General features: G+C 43.3%; 1 protein-coding gene and 1 non-coding gene across 6 annotated transcripts in view; one reads left to right on the plus strand and one right to left on the minus strand.

The window, feature by feature from the left end:
- The window catches only part of SASH1 (SAM and SH3 domain containing 1), a 1,387,091-nt gene that overhangs the window by 947,206 nt on the left and 422,126 nt on the right, over positions 1-17,759 (plus strand). The gene's annotated exons all lie outside the window — the stretch shown is intronic.
- On the minus strand, positions 13,248-13,366 carry LOC141141800 (5S ribosomal RNA). The gene has a single exon (XR_012244237.1). It is a non-coding gene; the product is annotated as a 5S ribosomal RNA (ribosomal RNA).

Here is a 17,759-nt window from a genome sequence, read left to right on the forward strand (position 1 = left end):
GCAGTGGACTGCACACTAGTCTCTGCTTGGGTGAAGGAGGATGGGAATGATGAGGACGGTTTAGTAAGCCAGTCCACCATTTCCTCTGCATTCTGTGGCTGGATAGCATGGGCAACATCCCTAAACAGAGGAAATGGTGCCCTGCCTGAGGACTGACCACCTTTGCCTGTGTACACATACGCTGCTGTCCTTTACAGTGCCATGGGAACGTCTACCTTTCCTTGCTGTCCTCCCAGACATGATGGGGGGAGTGGGGGTGCTTATTAACAAAATGTAATAAAGATGTGTAAATATGTAGGTGGATGCACTTTAATCAATGGAAAGTGGTGTTTGGTGTACTTTCATTTGAGTATTCATGACACAGACACACTCCACATATACACTATAATATACTGCAATATACTGCGTCAAACATGCAGTAACGCACAGAACTATATGGCATTAAACTTGCAGTAATGCACAGAACTATATGGCATCAAACTTGTAGTAACACAATGAAATATATGGCACTAAACTTGCAGTAACGCAATGAAATATACAGCGTTAAACTTGCAGTAACACAATTAAATATATACGGTGTTAAACTTGCAGTAACGCACAGAACTATACTGCGTTAAACTTGCAGTAACACAATGAAATATATACGGTGATAAACTTGCAGTAATGCACAGAACTATACTGCATTAAACTTGCAGTAACGCATGAAATGATACAGCGTTAAACTTTCAGTAATGCACAGAACTACATGGCATTAAACTTGCAGTAACACACAGAACTATATGGCGTTAAACTTGCAGTAATGTATAGAACTATATTGCGTTAAATTTGCAGTAATGCAATGAAGTATAGGGCGTTAAATGTGCAGTAATGCACAGAACTGTATGGCGTTAAACTTGCAGTAACACAATGAAATATACAGCATTAAACTTGCAGCAATGCACAGAACTAAAACATGCTGTGTTAAATCGTCACTGCACTCACAATGACTGAACCATCCCTGCATTGACAATAATGTAAAGATTAATGGTAACACTACACTCACAATGACTGAACTATCCCTACATTCACACTAATGTAAAGATGAATGGTCGCACTACACTCACACTGAACTATCCCTAGATGCACACTAAACTGATATTCTACACTGACAATAGAATCAGAATAGCACACTATAGCACACTAACTGTCTAACAGCACTGAACAGAGTCCTGTTCCATCTCTCTCCACGTCCCTATCACAATACAAATGGTCACTATGGAAAGAACACTTTTATAGTGTAGGGCGGGATTAAGAACAATGAGCCATGATTAAATACAGTCATCATGACCACATCCAGTCATGACTCTGACAGTGCTCTGTGCCCTGATTGGGCAAAGTTTTTATTGCTTCGACCAATCAAGGCTTTCAATGCACTGTGCGGTGGCACAGTGCATTGTGGTCGTTCGGCGGGCCGAACAAACGGTCAAATGACCCTATAATTCGGTTGTTCTGAATAGCCAGTTTGGCCCAAACTCATGCTCGGGCCGAACCGTTCCCATCCTTACTTACCAGTCTGTTTCTGCTCCTAACATACGTACATATTCACCAGCACACCAGCACACCAAGAATCAGCAATTAGTTGTACGGAAGGTTTTAATGAAAAGAAGTCACATGACAAAGGAAGGTGCACCTTCCTTTGTCATGTGACTTCTTTTCGTTAAAACCTTCTGGACGACTAATTGCTGATCCTTCGTGTGCTGGCGAATATGTACGTATGTTTGATGCTTCCAGGACCCAACTGGTAATCGCTGCAGCACCCACCATTTTATGAGCCATTTTTACCAGGAATGTGTACGATAGGAATATTGATCAGGCTGTTTCTGCTCCTAGACTGCCCTATTACAGGCTGGGGCAGGGAGGTAGCCCAGCTGTGTTGTTTTACTGCAGCAGAGAAATGTTAGGTCATGAGTCTAAGACCCCTTTCACACTGTAGCAGTTTTCAGGCATTTTAGAAATAGCCACTAAAAAGCGCCTGAAAACTGCCTGCCATTCTTTGCAGTGTCTGCTTTCAGGATTTTATAACAAATCCTGCAAGCAGCATCTTTGGGGTGGGTTGGGAGTGCTGTAAATAGCACTCCCAAAATGCCTCTGCCCATTGCAATGAATGGGCAGCGCTTCCAAAGTGCCTTAAAAGCACTTTGAAAGTGCCACAAATTGGGACTTTTTACCTTTTTTTAAGTGGGTGAAAAGCGCCGCAAAAGCGCAGCTAAAATGGTGCCAAAGCACGGCAGAAACGACCAGAGCCTTAGTGCTGTTTTAGCGGTGCTGTAGTATGAAAGAGATCTTACTGTTCTGTGTGGCATAGCTGTGTACATTTCAGGACTATATGAACAGAAATACAAATCCTTTGGCAAGTAAAACTGCTATTATACTTCTGATATGTTTGTGTATTTAGTTACAAAGCGTAATAATGGTTTCTTATCGTACATCACGGGACACAGAGCCATAGTAGTTACTACGTTGGTTAATAGGCCACCTTCAGGTGATGGACACTGGCACGCCATAAGACAAAAAGTGCACTCCCTATATAACCCCTCCCACTGCTGGGAGTTCCTCAGTTTTTTCGCCAGTGTCTAAGGTGTTGGTCACGAGTGAAGATGTGCTGTGCTGGGCTCCACTGGAGCAATCCTTGCTGGGGCTAGCCATGCAGACCGGATCCATTCAAAGTGTCTTTTTGGCCAAATTGAATGGTACCTCATATCCGAAGAAACAAGGCCTTGCCTGTAACGCTTCTCTTTTTAGAGAGCTGGACCCCGGGATCCAGTACTTTTTGGTACTAAGGCCATAAAGTTTTAGTGGCGGAGGTGCTATTAAAGGTCCAGGATAGTGGGTTTCCTCAAGGATTTCCAGCTCCTGAAAGTTTAGCGGAACCCACCGTGAAGGGTGAAGATTGGGTCTGTTGGTTTACCACAGAAAACCCTGCGGCGGGAAAGGTAAGTGGAGTTTTCTAAGAATTTTATAAAATTTTCTTATGAATGTCTCCTTTAAATTAGTAAGTGTTGTCATGCCTATGTGTCACCACTGGGGGCTGTATTGAGCACTTATGTCTCATGCTTCTCAGAAAGCCACGTTGTGTCCAGGAAGCAGCAGTTCTTCCACCTCCGGCCAGTAGCAAGACCTCCGGTAAGCCTGTGGGGGGGTTCCCTCTCCCCACCAGACGCCCCCATGTGCAGTTCTTTTCTTCCCCTCTTCCTCGGGGAAAGAGCGACAAAATTAAAAAAAAAAATTACTGGCGCGAATGGCGCGGCTTCCAGCCCCCCCCCCTCACCATTCATCCTTCCTCCCTGGGATCCCATAGGATCAGGAATGCGGGGAAAAAGCTTGGCTTAAAGATAGAGGGGAAGGGCCATAGGCGACGGCGGGGCTTAGCATTGCGTTGGCATCCCCCAATGTTCAGAGCAGGAAGGGAGGTTTAAAAAGGCACCATTTGTGCTGTTTCATGCTGCAGGAGGGACACAAGAGCAAAGGTGGTATTAAGAGGTTTGGTGACACAGGCATTCCTTTTTTGACACATTTACTGCATCAGGCTGAGCATTAATAGCAGTGACAGTACTGGACTATTGCTCATGCAGTGGATGCATTCCTCCTGGTAGTACCTCTGCTTTGTGCATCTGCTATGGTCGGAAGGGGGGTGAAAAACACCTCAAAAAAGAGCTCTAGAAATACTACAGTCACACGGAAGCCTAGATCCATCCCAGTAGAGATGGCATCCTCCCCTGAGACTAATATGGCCGGTCAGAGTGAGCCATCAGGAGGGGCAAGTGTTGCAGCTGCTCTTAACACTACAACCCCTGTATATATTACTAAGGAGGTTTTTTCTTCAACCATTTTAAGCTTGAAGCAAAAAATTGATGCTTTAATTGCATCCCAGAGTCGGACTAAGCGTAGCAGGTCCCTGTTCATTGCTCAGGAGCCTCATGCCGAGGAACAAGGAGCAAGAGGTGACAATTTTCTTTCAAAGGACCAGGAAGAGGCTGATGCCTCCTCTTCCAAAGATCCTGATACAGAGATATCAGGTTCGCAGGAAAGTTTGTTGGTACAATCTCTCACTGAGTTGGTCCACTTCACATTTTTACTGCCAGCAGCGCAGTCAGTTGATGAGCCCACTTCTGGTTTGGGTTCACTAAAGCCTTCCCAATCTGTTCATTCTTTTCCTATCCATTCATGGCTAAGGAAGCTTATGTATTCTGAATGGGAGCACCCAGATAAACAATTTTTTCCTCCGAAAAAGTTTTCAATTCTTTATCCTATGGAGGAAGAGTTTTATAAGAAATGGGGAATTCTAGCAATTGACGCTGCTTTATCCTCTGTAAATAAAAATCTGACTTGTCCAGTTGACAATGCTCATATGCTAAAGGATCCAATGGATAAGAAGTTGGAGTTCCCTTTTAAAAACTATATTTCGCTCGTAGGTTCAGTCGTTCAACCTGCGCTGACAGCGATCTGAGTATCTCAGTCCTTAAATGACCAGTTTATAGATCATAGTTTATAGATTATAGAAGTTATTGCTGATCAGCAGGCCCAGGATTTCACCGGAATATCAGAAGCATTGTGTTTTACAGTAGACGCTATGAAAGATTCTATTCTCCAGGCCTCACAGCTCATGCTAGGCCTGGTACATGTGTGTAGAATCCTATGGTTGAAAAATTGGTCAGCCGAAGCTCCATGCAAAAAGCTCTTGGCCAGTTTCCCTTTTCATGGTGAACGGTTGTTTGGAGATGCTCTGGATAAGTATATCCAAAGAATTACTAATGGGAAAAGTTCCCTTTTACCAGTTAAGAAGAAGTTTAAGCATTTTTCTTTTGTTTAAACTTTCTTTATTGTTGTCCATCACATCTTAACATGCAAATTTCAATACAAGCTTGTTGATGACAAACGTTTTCTCATTTCAACATTAGCAATAACCTGCATATGTATAGATAACATAAGTAATGGGTGGGAAGAAATAACAAAGGAAAAGAAGAAAGGAGGGGAGGTAAATAAACTAGTGCTGCGTTAAGATATCTGTTGAGGCCTTGAGAATGTGTGCCTTTAGTGATACCAGTACAAGTTGTTTTAAGGTCTTCGAATCCACAGGGGCGGAGACCAGCTGTAGTCACCACCCACCGCGGATCCCACAACCTGAGCCATATTGGTCTCCCAGACCAGGGAGAAGTAAGCCGCGGCACCTCGGGACCGCCACTGCCTGGGGCCCACTCCGGCGGAAGGGGGCTCAAGGCAGCATTTTTCTTTTAAACGTACTTCTACTCCAGTGCCGGGTGCATCAGCCTCCAGGCAGTCACGACGGCCTCCACCGTCAACCTCAGGGTCAGTCCCAGGGTCAAAAGAGGACCTGGGGGAAGAAACCCACAAAACAGAATTCTAAAGCCTCCTTATGCAGGGGCGTCCCTGCTCGCTCGAGTGGGGGGAAGGCTTCTAGAGTTTTCAAGGGTCTGGCAGGAACAATGTCAAGAATAATGGGTGGCTTCCTCAATTTCTCTAGGTTACAAACTAGAGTTCCGAGAGTTCCCGTCTCCTCGTTTTCTCAGATCAAACGTTCCCAGAGATCCAGTGAAAAAGAAGTCTCACTTTCTAGCTTTGGATCATCTCTTGTCTCAAACAGTGATATCGGAGGTCCCCTTGGAAGAGCGAGGTTTGGGGTTTTATTCAAACCTGTTCACAGTTCCAAAACCAAACGGGGATGTCAGACCCATTTTAGATCTCAAAGATCTAAACAGTTTTTTGAATATCTGCTCTTTTTGCATGGAGTCAATTCAATCAGTAGTCTCCATCCTACAAGGGGGAGAACTTCTGGCGTCAATCGACATCAAGGATGCTTATCTCCATGTGCCGATTTTCCCCGCTCACCAGAAATTTCTACGCTTTGAGGTAGAAGATCTTCATTTTCAGTTTGTAGCTCTACCTTTCGGTCTAGCTACTGCACCTCAAGTGTTTAGAAAGGTCCTGGCTCCTCCTTTAGCCAGGTTAAGGGCTCAAGGTATAACAATACTAGCCTACCTAGATGATCTACTCTTGACAGATCAATCAGCAATCAGTAGCCCGCTTAAACCAAACTTTGGTCACCGCAGTCAGCTACCTGGAAGACCTAGGTTGGATTCTGAACCTAGAGAAATCCTCCTTAAAACCATCAAGGAGATTGCAGTACTTGGGGCTGATCATAGATACAGCTCAGAAGAGGGTGTTTCAGCCCCAGGAAAGGATCAGTTCCATAAAAGAACTGATTCAGTTGGTCAAAACAAAGAAGAATCCTTCTATTCGACTTTGCATGAAATTGTTGGGAAAGATGGTGGCTTCTTTCGAGGTCGTTACTTATGTGCAGTTTCATTCAGGACTGCTGCAAAACAGTATCCTGTCAACTTGGAACAAGAAGGTCCAAGCTCTGGACTTCACAATGCATTTATCCCCCAATGTGTGTTAGAGCCTCAATTGGTGGATGATATCCAAGAATATTCAAAAAGGGAAATCCTTTCTATCAGTTACCTGGAAGGTGGTAACAACAGATGCCAGCCTTCTGGGCTGGGGAGCAGTTCTGGAAGAAGCATCTGTCCAAGGGAAATGGTCCAAATCAGAGAGGACCTTGCCCATCAATATTCTAGAGATTCAGGCAGTACCCCTGGCCCTGGAGGCCTGGACGCTCAGACTACGAAATTGTCCTGTCAGAATCCAATCCGACAATGCCACAGCAGTGGCCTATATCAATCACCAAGGGGGCACGAGAAGTCGTGCCGCCCCGAGAGAATCATATTCTTTTTTGGGCAGAAAGCAACATTTCTTGCCTATCAGCAATTTTCATTCCAGGGATAGAGAATTGGCAGGCGGACTACTTGAGTCGCCAACAATTGTTCCCGGGAGAATGGTCCCTTCATCCCGACATCTTTCTGTCAATATGTCAAAAGTGGGGAGTTCTGGACGTGGATCTGTTTTCGTCCAGGTTCAACAACAAGATCGACAACTTTGTGTCAAGGACAAGGGATCCGGTGGCATGCGGAACAGATGCCTTGGTCTTTCCGTGGGATCAGTTTTCACTGATCTATGCGTTCCCTCCTGTTCTGTTGCTTCCGTGTCTTGTTTGCAGGATCAAGCAAGAAGGGAAGGAGGTGATTCTTGTAACCCCAGCATGGCCCAGGAGATCTTGGTTTGCCGAGATCATAAAAATGGCAGTAGGGGACCCTACCACTGTGGCCTGACCTTCTCTCACAAGGTCCGGTATTCCATCCTACCTTACAAACACTAAATTTGACAGTTATTATTTATTATTATTATTATTATACAGGATTTATATAGCGCCGACAGTTTACGCAGCGCTTTACAACAACATTAGGGCAGACAGTACAAGTACAATACAATTCAATACAGGAGGAATCAGAGGGCCCTGCTCGTTAGAGCTTACAATCTAGGAGGGAGGGTCAAGTTATACAAAAGGGTAATAGCTGTGGGGGATGAGCTAATGGAGAAAATAATGCAGTTGTTAGATGGAGGCAGGATAGGCTTCTCTGAAGAGGAAAGTCTTCAGGGATCGCCTAAAAGTGGATAAATTTGGAGACAGTCTGACAGATTGGGGTAGGGAATTCCAGAGGATGGGTGAGGCTCGGGAGAAGTCCTGGAGGCGGATATGGGAGGAGGTGATGAGGGAGCTAGAGAGCAGGAGATCTTGGGAGGAACGGAGATGGCGTTTAGGTTGGTATTTTGAGACTAGGTTAGTGATGTAGCTGGGGGCACAGTTGTGGATGGCTTTGTAACTTATTGTTAGTATTTTGAATTTAATTCGTTGGGCGAGTGGTAGCCAATGGAGGTATTGGCAGAGAGGGGTAGCAGACACTGATCGGTTTGTAAGGTGGATGAGTCTGGCAGCAGCATTCATGATGGACTGAAGGGGGGATAGTCTATTTAAAGGTAAGCCAATGAGGAGTGAGTTGCAGTAGTCAAGGCGAGAGATAACCAGGGAGTGAATCAGGAGCTTTGTAGTTTCACTGGTTAGAAAGGGACGTAGTTTAGAGATGTTGCGGAGGTTGAGGCGGCAAGCTTTGGAAAGTGATTGGATGTGGGGCTGAAAGGAGAGTTCAGAATCTAGGATAACACCTAGCACCCTGACATGTGGGGACGGGTGGATGGTTTTGCCATTGCTCTTCACAGAGAAGTCAGGGGAAGAGGCACGTGGGGGAGGAAATATTATAAGCTCGGTTTTGGACAAGTTGAGTTTGAGGAAGTGGTGTGACATCCATACAGATATGTCGGTTAGTAAGTTAGTGATGCGTGAGGAGACTGATGGAGTGAGTTGAGGGGTGGAGAGATAGATTTGTGTGTCATCAGCATAGAAATGATATTGAAAGCCATGAGAGGCTATCAGCTGACCCAGGGAAGAGGTGTAGATTGAAAATAAAAGAGGTCCAAGAACAGAACCTTGGGGGACCCCGACAGAGAAGGGAAGAGGAGTGGAGGAAGTAGAATTGTAAGTGACACTGAAGGTGCGTTGGGATAGGTAGGATGAGAGCCACTGAAGAGCACAGTCACGGAGACCGATGGAGTGAAGTTTTTTGAGGAGGAGGGGGTGGTCAACCGTGTCAAAGGCAGCTGAAAGATCCAGAAGTAGGAGTACAGAATAGTGTCCGTTGGTTTTTGCAGTTAGTAGGTCATTTGTGAGTTTTAAAAGAGCAGTTTCTGTGGAGTGTTGAGGGCGAAATCCAGATTGAAGGGGATCAAGAAGGTTGTTTTTAATGAGGTGGTCACTCAGTTGGTTGTAAACCAGGCGTTCAAGGAGTTTAGAGGAAAAGGGGAGCAAGGAGATAGGGCGTAGGTTGTTAAGATTGGTAGGGTCCAAGGATGGTTTTTTGAGTATGGGAGTGACCAGTGCATGTTTTAGAGCATCGGGGAAGACGCCAGAGGTGAGGGAGAGATTGAAGATGTGGGTTAGAGAGTGTAGGATGGGGTCAGAGGGTGACCGTAGCATTTGAGAGGGAACAGGGTCCAGGGGACAGGTAGTTAGGTGGGCGATAGAAAGGAGTTTAGCAACTTCGTCTGGAGTAGTAGATTTGAATAGAGGTAGTGTCAGTTGTATCTGTTGACATGGGGTCTTAGCTGGGGGAGATACCTGTAGAGTGGAGATTTCATCACGGATTGTATCAATCTTGTTTTTGAAGTGATTAGCGATTTCCTGGGCAGTGAGTAAATCAGTGGGGGGAGGCGGTGGAGGACAAAGTAGAGAGTTGAAGGTAGAGAAGAGTTTACGGGGATTGGATGAGAAGGTATTAATAAGAGTTGTAAAATAGGTTTGCTTGGCAGTGTGGAGGAAAGAATAGTATTTTTGGAGGGCAGATTTGTATTGGTTGAAGTCTTTGAGAGACTTGGTCTTGTGCCACAGACGCTCAAGAGCGCGACTACGTTTTTTGAGAATTTTAGTGTCATCTGTTTGCCAGGGTTGTAGGGGTCGAGGCCTGATTCTGCGTGTAGTGAGGGGAGCGAGCTTGTCCAGGGTGGAGGACAGAGATTTATTGTAGATGGATATGGCTTGGTTGGGGCAGGACAGGGGGGAGATTTTGTCATAGAGGTGGTCGGTAGCAGAGTAGAGGAGAGAGGAGTTGAAGTTGCGAAAGTTTCTACGGGTGACGGTTAGGCGATTGGAGGGAAAGGTGGTGGAAGACAGGGGGAGAGAGAAACTAATAAGGTGGTGGTCGGAGAGAGGAAAAGGATTGTTTGAGAAGTTGCATGGAGTGCATAGGTAAGAGAATACAAGGTCAAGGGTGTTGCCATCAGAGTGAGTAGAAGCCTGTACCCATTGCTTCAGGTCAAATGAAGAGGTTAGACTAAGAAGTTTAGAAGTAGCAGGAATGTTTGTATTAGCAGGGATGTTGAAATCACCGAGAAGGATTGTGGGAATTTCCGAAGAGAGAAAGTAGGGTAGCCAGGCAGAAAACTCATCAAGGAAAGTCGATAATGGTCCAGGGGGCCGGTAGATCACAGCAATTCTTAGGGAAGTGGGAGAGAATAGACGTATACAGTGGGCTTCGAATGATGAGAGTGAAAAAGAGGGAGGAGGGTGAATAACCTGGAAGGTGCTCTGGGGGGATAGGAGGAATCCCACTCCACCTCCCTTGCGTCCATTAGGCCTGGGGGAGTGAGTCCAGTGAAGGCCACCCTGGGAGAGGGAAGCAGGAGAAGGGGTGTCATATTCGTGGAGCCAGGTTTCTGTGAGAGCAAGTAGATTAAAGGAATTAGTGACAAAGAGGTCATGAACAGAAGTGAGTTTGTTGCAGACAGAGCGGGCGTTCCAGAGGGCGCAGGAGAGAGTGAGGCTGGTGTTGGCAAGAAGAGGAATGGAGACTAGATTGTGTAGATTGCGACTACTGCCGGAGGGTGTAGGGTGATGGTGATGGGTGTGTTGGGCACAGTTAAATAAAGTGGGCCCAGGGTTTGGGGAAATATCTCCAGCGATTAGGAGAAACAGAAGAGTGAGGGAGGTAATATGAGAATATGATTTGTATGAGGGGACATGCTTCAGTATCCTGGGGGGTATGTTAGCAAGTGGGCTTAGAGTTAGAAAGAGGTGATGAGTGCAGTAATAGGGGGAGGGGAGAAGTGAGGGTGATATGTACAGGTTGTGGGGTGGAGCAGAGGGATGTAGAAAAGAGAGTTTGAGGAGAGAGGCAGCAATTGTGAAAAGGAGGAGAGGTAAAGAGTGCATGTTTCAGAGAGGAAGATGATAAAATTAGGAAATGGGGTCACCTGCAGTCTTTTATAGTTTGCTTTGTGCAAATCGCTGAAGTGCAAGAGCAGAAGTGCCACTTATTATAAGAACGCCACTTCTTTGGAAGAACCCCCTGTATGTGCAGCCCCCTGTATGTGTTCCCCCGTAAGGAAGGCCTTGTTTTTATACTGTGTGTTGGGTGTGGGTTGAATCTGGCAATTAATCAATTAGGAGGGCATATTAGCAACACAGCTAGCAGGGCATAACTTTCACACCATAATCAAACTGCAAGGGGACTAAAAGGCCAAAATTGTAAAGATAAGGCAACCCATGATTTAGGTAAGACTTAATGGCTAAATAAACATTGAAATAATGTGAGCATGGCTACAGATGGAGTTGAAACAGTGGTGACAAACAGATTTACCCAATAAGCTTTTTTGCAGTCATGCAATGTTCAGTTTTAAGGTATGTGGAGATATAAACGCAGGTTTACCCAATAAGCTTTTTTGCAGTCATGCAATGTTCAGTTTTAAGGTATGTGGAGATATAAACGCAGGTTTACCCAATAAGCTTTTTTGCAGTCATGCAATGTTCAGTTTTAAGGTATGTGGAGATATAAACGCAGGTTTACCCAATAAGCTTTTTTGCAGTCATGCAATGTTCAGTTTTAAGGTATGTGGAGATATAAACGCAGGTTTACCCAATAAGCTTTTTTGCAGTCATGCAATGTTCAGTTTTAAGGTATGTGGAGATATAAACGCAGGTTTACCCAATAAGCTTTTTTGCAGTCATGCAATGTTCAGTTTTAAGGTATGTGGAGATATAAACGCAGGTTTACCCAATAAGCTTTTTTGCAGTCATGCAATGTTCAGTTTTAAGGTATGTGGAGATATAAACGCAGGTTTACCTGTGAAGAGAGAAGAAGATGTTCAGGTGGATTGGGCAAGAGCAGAAGTGCCACTTATTTTAAGAACGCCACTTCTTTGGAAGAACCCCCTGTATGTGCAGCCCCCTGTATGTGACAGTTTGGCTATTGAGACCCACATTCTAAAGGACCATGGGCTGTCAGCTTCAGTAGTTTCTACTTTGGTTAATGCTAGGAAGCCAGCCTCCAGAATCATATACTATAGAGTCTGGAAGGCATATGTCTCCTGGTGTGAATCCAGGGAGTGGCACTCCAGAAAATATGTCATAGGTAGGATCCTTGAATTCCTACAGATGGAATTAGAGATGAAGCTGGCCTTGAAAACTATCAAGGGCCAGGTGTCGGCCTTATCGGTATTTTTTCAACGTCCACTTGCTTCACACTCTCTGGTTCGTAACTTTATTCAGGGGGTAACATGGATTAATCCCCCAGTTAGGTCACCCCTGAACCCTTGGGACTTAAATTTAGTTCTGTCAGCTTTACAAAAACAGTCTGAGCCAAATTCAAGATATTCCCTTGGTCCTCTTGACGAGGAAAATAGTTTTCTTGGTTGCCATATCTTCTGCAAGAAGAGTATCAGAGTTGGCTGCTCTTTCTTGTAAAGAGCCATATTTGATTATTCATAAGGATAAGGTTGTATTGCGACCTCATCCTAGTTTCCTACCGAAGGTAGTATCAGGTTTTCATTTAAACCAGGATATTGTTCTGCCTTCATTTTTTCCAGAACCTTGTTCTGTGGAAGAAAAGTCACTACATTCTCTTGATGTGGTGAGAGCAGTCAAAGTCTATTTGAACGTGACCGCTCAGATTCGTAAAATGGTTGTTTTGTTTGTGTTGCCAGACGGTCCTAAAAGAGGACAGGCAGCATCGAAATCTACTATGTCTAAATAGATTTGTCAAGTGATTATTCAAGCTTATGGTTTAAAGAGGAAAATTCCTCCTTTTCATATTAAAGCGCACTCCACCAGGGCTGTTAGTGCTTCTTGGGCAGTGCATCATCAAGCCTCTATGGCTCAGATCTGCAAGGCCGCAACATGGTCTTCAGTCCATACATTTACCAGATTCTGTCAAGTAGATGTAAAACGTCTTGTTGATATCGCCTTTGGGCGCAGTGTACTGCAGGCTGCAGTATAAATCCTCTAGTCTTAGTGCCCTACTTTTGTTGTATCTCCCTCCCTTCAGTTGCCATTGCAGGCAGCTAGGTGTGTTTTTTACTCTTGAGGCATTAGATCATTGTGGCTCGCAAGGTTTTCTTTTATTGTATACTATGGCGCTGTGTCCCGTGATGTGCGATAAGAAAATAGGATTTTTATCACAGCTTATTACAGCTTACCTGTAAAATCCTTTTCTTTGAAGTACATCACGGGACACAGAGGTCCCTCCCTTCTTTGGTATACACATGTATTGCTTTGCTACAAAACTGAGGAACTCCCAGCAGTGGGAGGGGTTATATAGGGAGTGCACTTTTTGTCTTAGGGCGTGCCAGTGTCCATCACCTGAAGGTTCCCTATTAACCCATATAGTAACTACTATGGCTCTGTGTCATGTGATGTACTTCAAAGAAAAGGATTTTACAGGTAAGCTTTTTTTTTTTTTTTTTTTAGCCTACGGCACCTGGTATTCCCAGGCGGTCTCCCATCCAGGTACTAACCAGGCCCGACCCTGCTTAGCCTCCGAGATCAGATGAGATCAGGCGCTTTCAGGGTGATGTAGCCGTAGGCTTTTTTTTTTTTTTTTTTTTTTTTTTTTTTTTTTTTTTATAGCCTACGGCACCTGGTATTCCCAGGCGGTCTCCCATCCAGGTACTAACCAGGCCCGACCCTGCTTAGCCTCCGAGATCACAGGTAAGCTTTTATAAAAATCCTATTTTTATTTAAAAAAAATACCGATTAATAATGACATGCGTTTTTTTTTATACAAATCTTCTAAATTGGCTTTTTGCTCTTTCAGAGAATCTGTGTGCTAGAAATAGTCAAAGGCTTGATCTGCTCTTAAAGCAGAACTAGAAATGAAGAAAGAGCTGCGCTAAACCAAATAAAATAATAAATGCAATGAAGTGACCAAAGCAGCTGACACACAAACAAACCAAGCCCACTAAGTATACAAGAAACCAAAGTGCAGTGCTAGGAGTATCCAGTATATACTAGACACATATGTGAAAAACAAATAAAATAATTATTGAACATATACATATAACACCATCAAATGTGAAAAGCCAGGCAAAAGCCCTGCTTTAATTGGAGTGTCCAAATAAAAAACCAGGACAGCAAATAGTGAAAGTCCATAACATATGAGGTAAAGAAAGGTGTCTTCTCCAAACGGAGGGTAACAGTAGACGCTGGGAGGCGTGTGTACACTCAAATGGGAAGGCAACAGCAGATACCACAGCACATAGATCTCCAATGAGTATAAATGGATACCAATATTGGATCTGTAGGATGCACATACCGTATAGCAGTGCATCAAATAGGCATAAGGGGATGATCTCCCGTGATTTCCAGCCGGATGGTATCCCACAGGCCACGGTCACCGAAAGGAAGCGATGATCACAGGTGGAAGTCGAACAACTCCTGCATATGTCCTCCAATTCCGGACCGGGAAAATCCAAAGACAGCAGTTCAAAATAGGGCCATGGAAAAAGAAAAAAGGAAGCTCCACATTGTGTAGGTAAAAAAAAATTGAATTTATTGGATAAAAACCATGTAAATAAAAGTGATCACAAAAAGATTAAAAATGGGGGAAGCTGAAAATGCTAGCTCTACGCGTTTTGACTGAGTAGTCTTCAACAAGGGCATGGCCTACACTATGTGGAGCTTCCTTTTTTCTTTTTCCATGGCCCTATTTTGAACTACTGTCTTTGGATTTTCCCGGTCCGGAATTGGAGGACGTATGCAGGAGTTGTTCAACTTCCACCTGTGATCATCGATATTTTATGGAAAATAAAAAGCGTGACAATCATTTATTATACACAGTGCTCTAGCAAACTAAATATCATCCAGTTAAAGTTTAGGTCTACTTTATTAACTGATTTTTCTATTTAATGACACCCAAAAAATGCTATAATACTTTTTGCTTTTTCTTAATAGCTTAGCAAAAAATTTTACTGCACACAGTTAATCACCAAGGAATTACCCTAAAAAGGTTGTATTTGCCAGGCTTAATAAATAGATGTTTTCTAAATATTCATTAAGTTTAGGTTCCATGTCTCATTGTGTACAATACAGTATAAGTGGCACAAAATAATATATTTATAATAAAAATAATTATATATTTTTATTAGATATGAAGCTCTTATGCCCCGTATACACGGTCGGATTTTCCGACGGAAAATGTTTGATAGAAGCTTGTTGTCGGAAATTCCGTTCGTGTGTACACAATTCCGACGCCACGCATGCTCGGAATCAAGCAGAAGAGCAGCACTGGCTATTGAACCTAATTTTTCTCGGCTCGTCGTATGTGTTATACGTCACCGTGTTCTTGACGTACGGAATTTCTGACCAATTTTGTGTGACTGTGTGTATGCAAGATAAGTTTGAGCCAACATCCGTCGGAAAAAATCCATGGATTTTGTCGTCAGAATGTGTGATTGTGTGTACGAGGCATAAGTCTGCACTATAAGCTTAGCCCTAGCACAGCTTATCTATGTATTATTCCTTATGTCCAATGTATCATTAACATTTTTTTAACCTATTTTTTATGTATTTTTTATTTATTTTTATCAGTTATTTTATGTATGATTTCTATGTATTTTTATTTTATTTATATTTTTTATGTATTATTTTTTATGTATTTTTACCTATTTGTATCTTCCTTGTGCTAATGTTTTCAACTGTGCATCTGTTTATACTGAATAAGTAATATGTATTTTTGCCGCTATATATAAATAAACTTTTTCCATAAAAAGATTTACTAAAAAAAAGAATTACACTTTAAAGCATCACAGGATGCTCTAGGTGAATGCTGATGTTCTATACTGGCAAAGTAATATAGAGCAATGCAAAGGAAGTGCATTGTCTACCTAGGGGCCTCCACAGAGTTTAATCCTGCATTGTCTATTGAGCTCCTGAACAGTGTTTACAAACACTGTTCATTGCATCTGTGGTACATAGCAGTGGCTGCGGTTAGAGTGCAAGTCCTGCCCGTGATTTCTAAAGCTGGGAATTGCAAGTAAATGTGATGAGTGTTCTCTTCAAAAGGGAAAATTCTGCTGTTTTATATCCACCTTTATATTTGCAGGTCCTAGAAAAAGCTATTTTTCTGCTCCGTACTTATTTTACCAATCCTTTTTTTCTTAGAGTTGCTTTAAAAATTGCACATTTCTTTAAATGGCATTTTTTGCAAATAACTTTGCAATGCTTTGTACCAAAATTGTAATTTTAGCATCAGTATAAATTGGAAAAATTATAGAATACAATTTAGACTTGTATCTATAATAACATTATTTTTTTAAAAACTAGCAGTGATTAATACAGTCCAAAACAGTGGTAGCTGGTGCTCAAACTTTTTTGGGGGGGCGCAAACAAACTGAAAAATTCTGAAAAAAATCATCATTTGCAGCCTCACTGTGCCATCAAATGCAGCCACGGAGCCCATAAAATGCTGCCACTGTGCCCATCAATTGCAACCACTGTGCCCATCAAATGCAGCCGCTGCGCCCATCAAATGCAGCCACTGTGCCTATCACATGCAGCCACTGTGCCCATCACATGCAGCCACTGTGCCCCATAAAATGCAGCCACTGTGCCATCAAATGCAGCCACTGTGCCCATCAAATGCAGCCACTGTGCCCCATAAAATGAAGCCACTGTGCCCCATAAAATTAAGCCATTGTGCCCATCAAATGCAGCCACTGTGCCGATCAAATGCAGCCACTGTGCCCATCATATGCAGCCACTGTGCCATCATATTCAGCCTCTCTGTCCATCATATGCAGCCTCTATGCCCAACATATGCAGCCTGCGCCCATCATATGAACCCTCTGTGCCCATCATATGTAGCCTGTGCCTATTATATGCAGCCTTTGTGCCCATTATATGCAGCCTCTGTGCCCATCATATGCAGCTTATGCCCATCATATGTAGCTTGTGTGCCCGTATGTAGCTTGTGTGCCCATCATATGTAGCCTGTGTGCCCATCATGTATAGTTTTGTGCCCATCATATGTAGCCCCTGTGCCCATCATATGTAGCCCCTGTGCCCATCATATGTAGCCTGTGTGCCCATCATATGTAGCTTGTGTGCTCATCACATATAGCTTGTGTGCCCATCATATGTAGCCTCTGTGCCCATCATATGTAGCCTCTGTGCCCATCATATATCGCCTGTGTGCCCATCATATGTAGCCTCTGTGAACGATTCCCTGATGAAGTCATGCGACCGTGACGTTGTTTATCACGAGCTCGCTGCTCGTTTGTTTGTACCTTGCCCTATTCGCCTTTATGAAGATATTTGGCCATAACTGATCCAAGGAAAGAAAACATACAGGATACCATTATTGGGCTATACTTACTTTGAAATTAATGAGGACATACACGCAGAGAGATCGCCTATATGACATATCTTTTTGGATTATCCCTGGCTATCTGTTTTATGCTGTTTACCTTACAGCAGTAAGGTAAGGGGCCATTACACCTGTGGGTGCAAGTGCACTGAAGATATATTTACCAAAGTCACCTTGTCACTTTTGTTAGATGTAATCTCAGCACTTTAAAACACCAGCACTATTCTTTGAAGACACCATTCATTTTATTTATAATTAATTTTCTGGAACTATCACTTTATACAATTTTTGGTCCACCATAAATGTTTTACACCTTTCTCTGCACTGCATTAAGGACTTATCCACAGTGTTTTATATATGCAATTTTGCACAGTGAATTTTTTCATTTTCAGTCAATTTCACAGGATTATATATTTGTTTGTGTTCGCTCACTAGTACAGTCCATGACATCTGTATAATTATCTGTATGATTGTGATGCTATATATTTAGCACTTTATTTGATCATGTCAGCACTTTAATATTTATTTGGAGTGCAGCACCATACATTGATTTATTTATATTATCCCCTTGGGTTGTGTTTGACCCCTGTCGGTGTTTGCTGCAACCAAATACTT

This window comes from Aquarana catesbeiana, linkage group LG04 (assembly GCF_042186555.1).
Source record: "Aquarana catesbeiana isolate 2022-GZ linkage group LG04, ASM4218655v1, whole genome shotgun sequence".
NCBI lineage: Eukaryota > Metazoa > Chordata > Amphibia > Anura > Ranidae > Aquarana > Aquarana catesbeiana.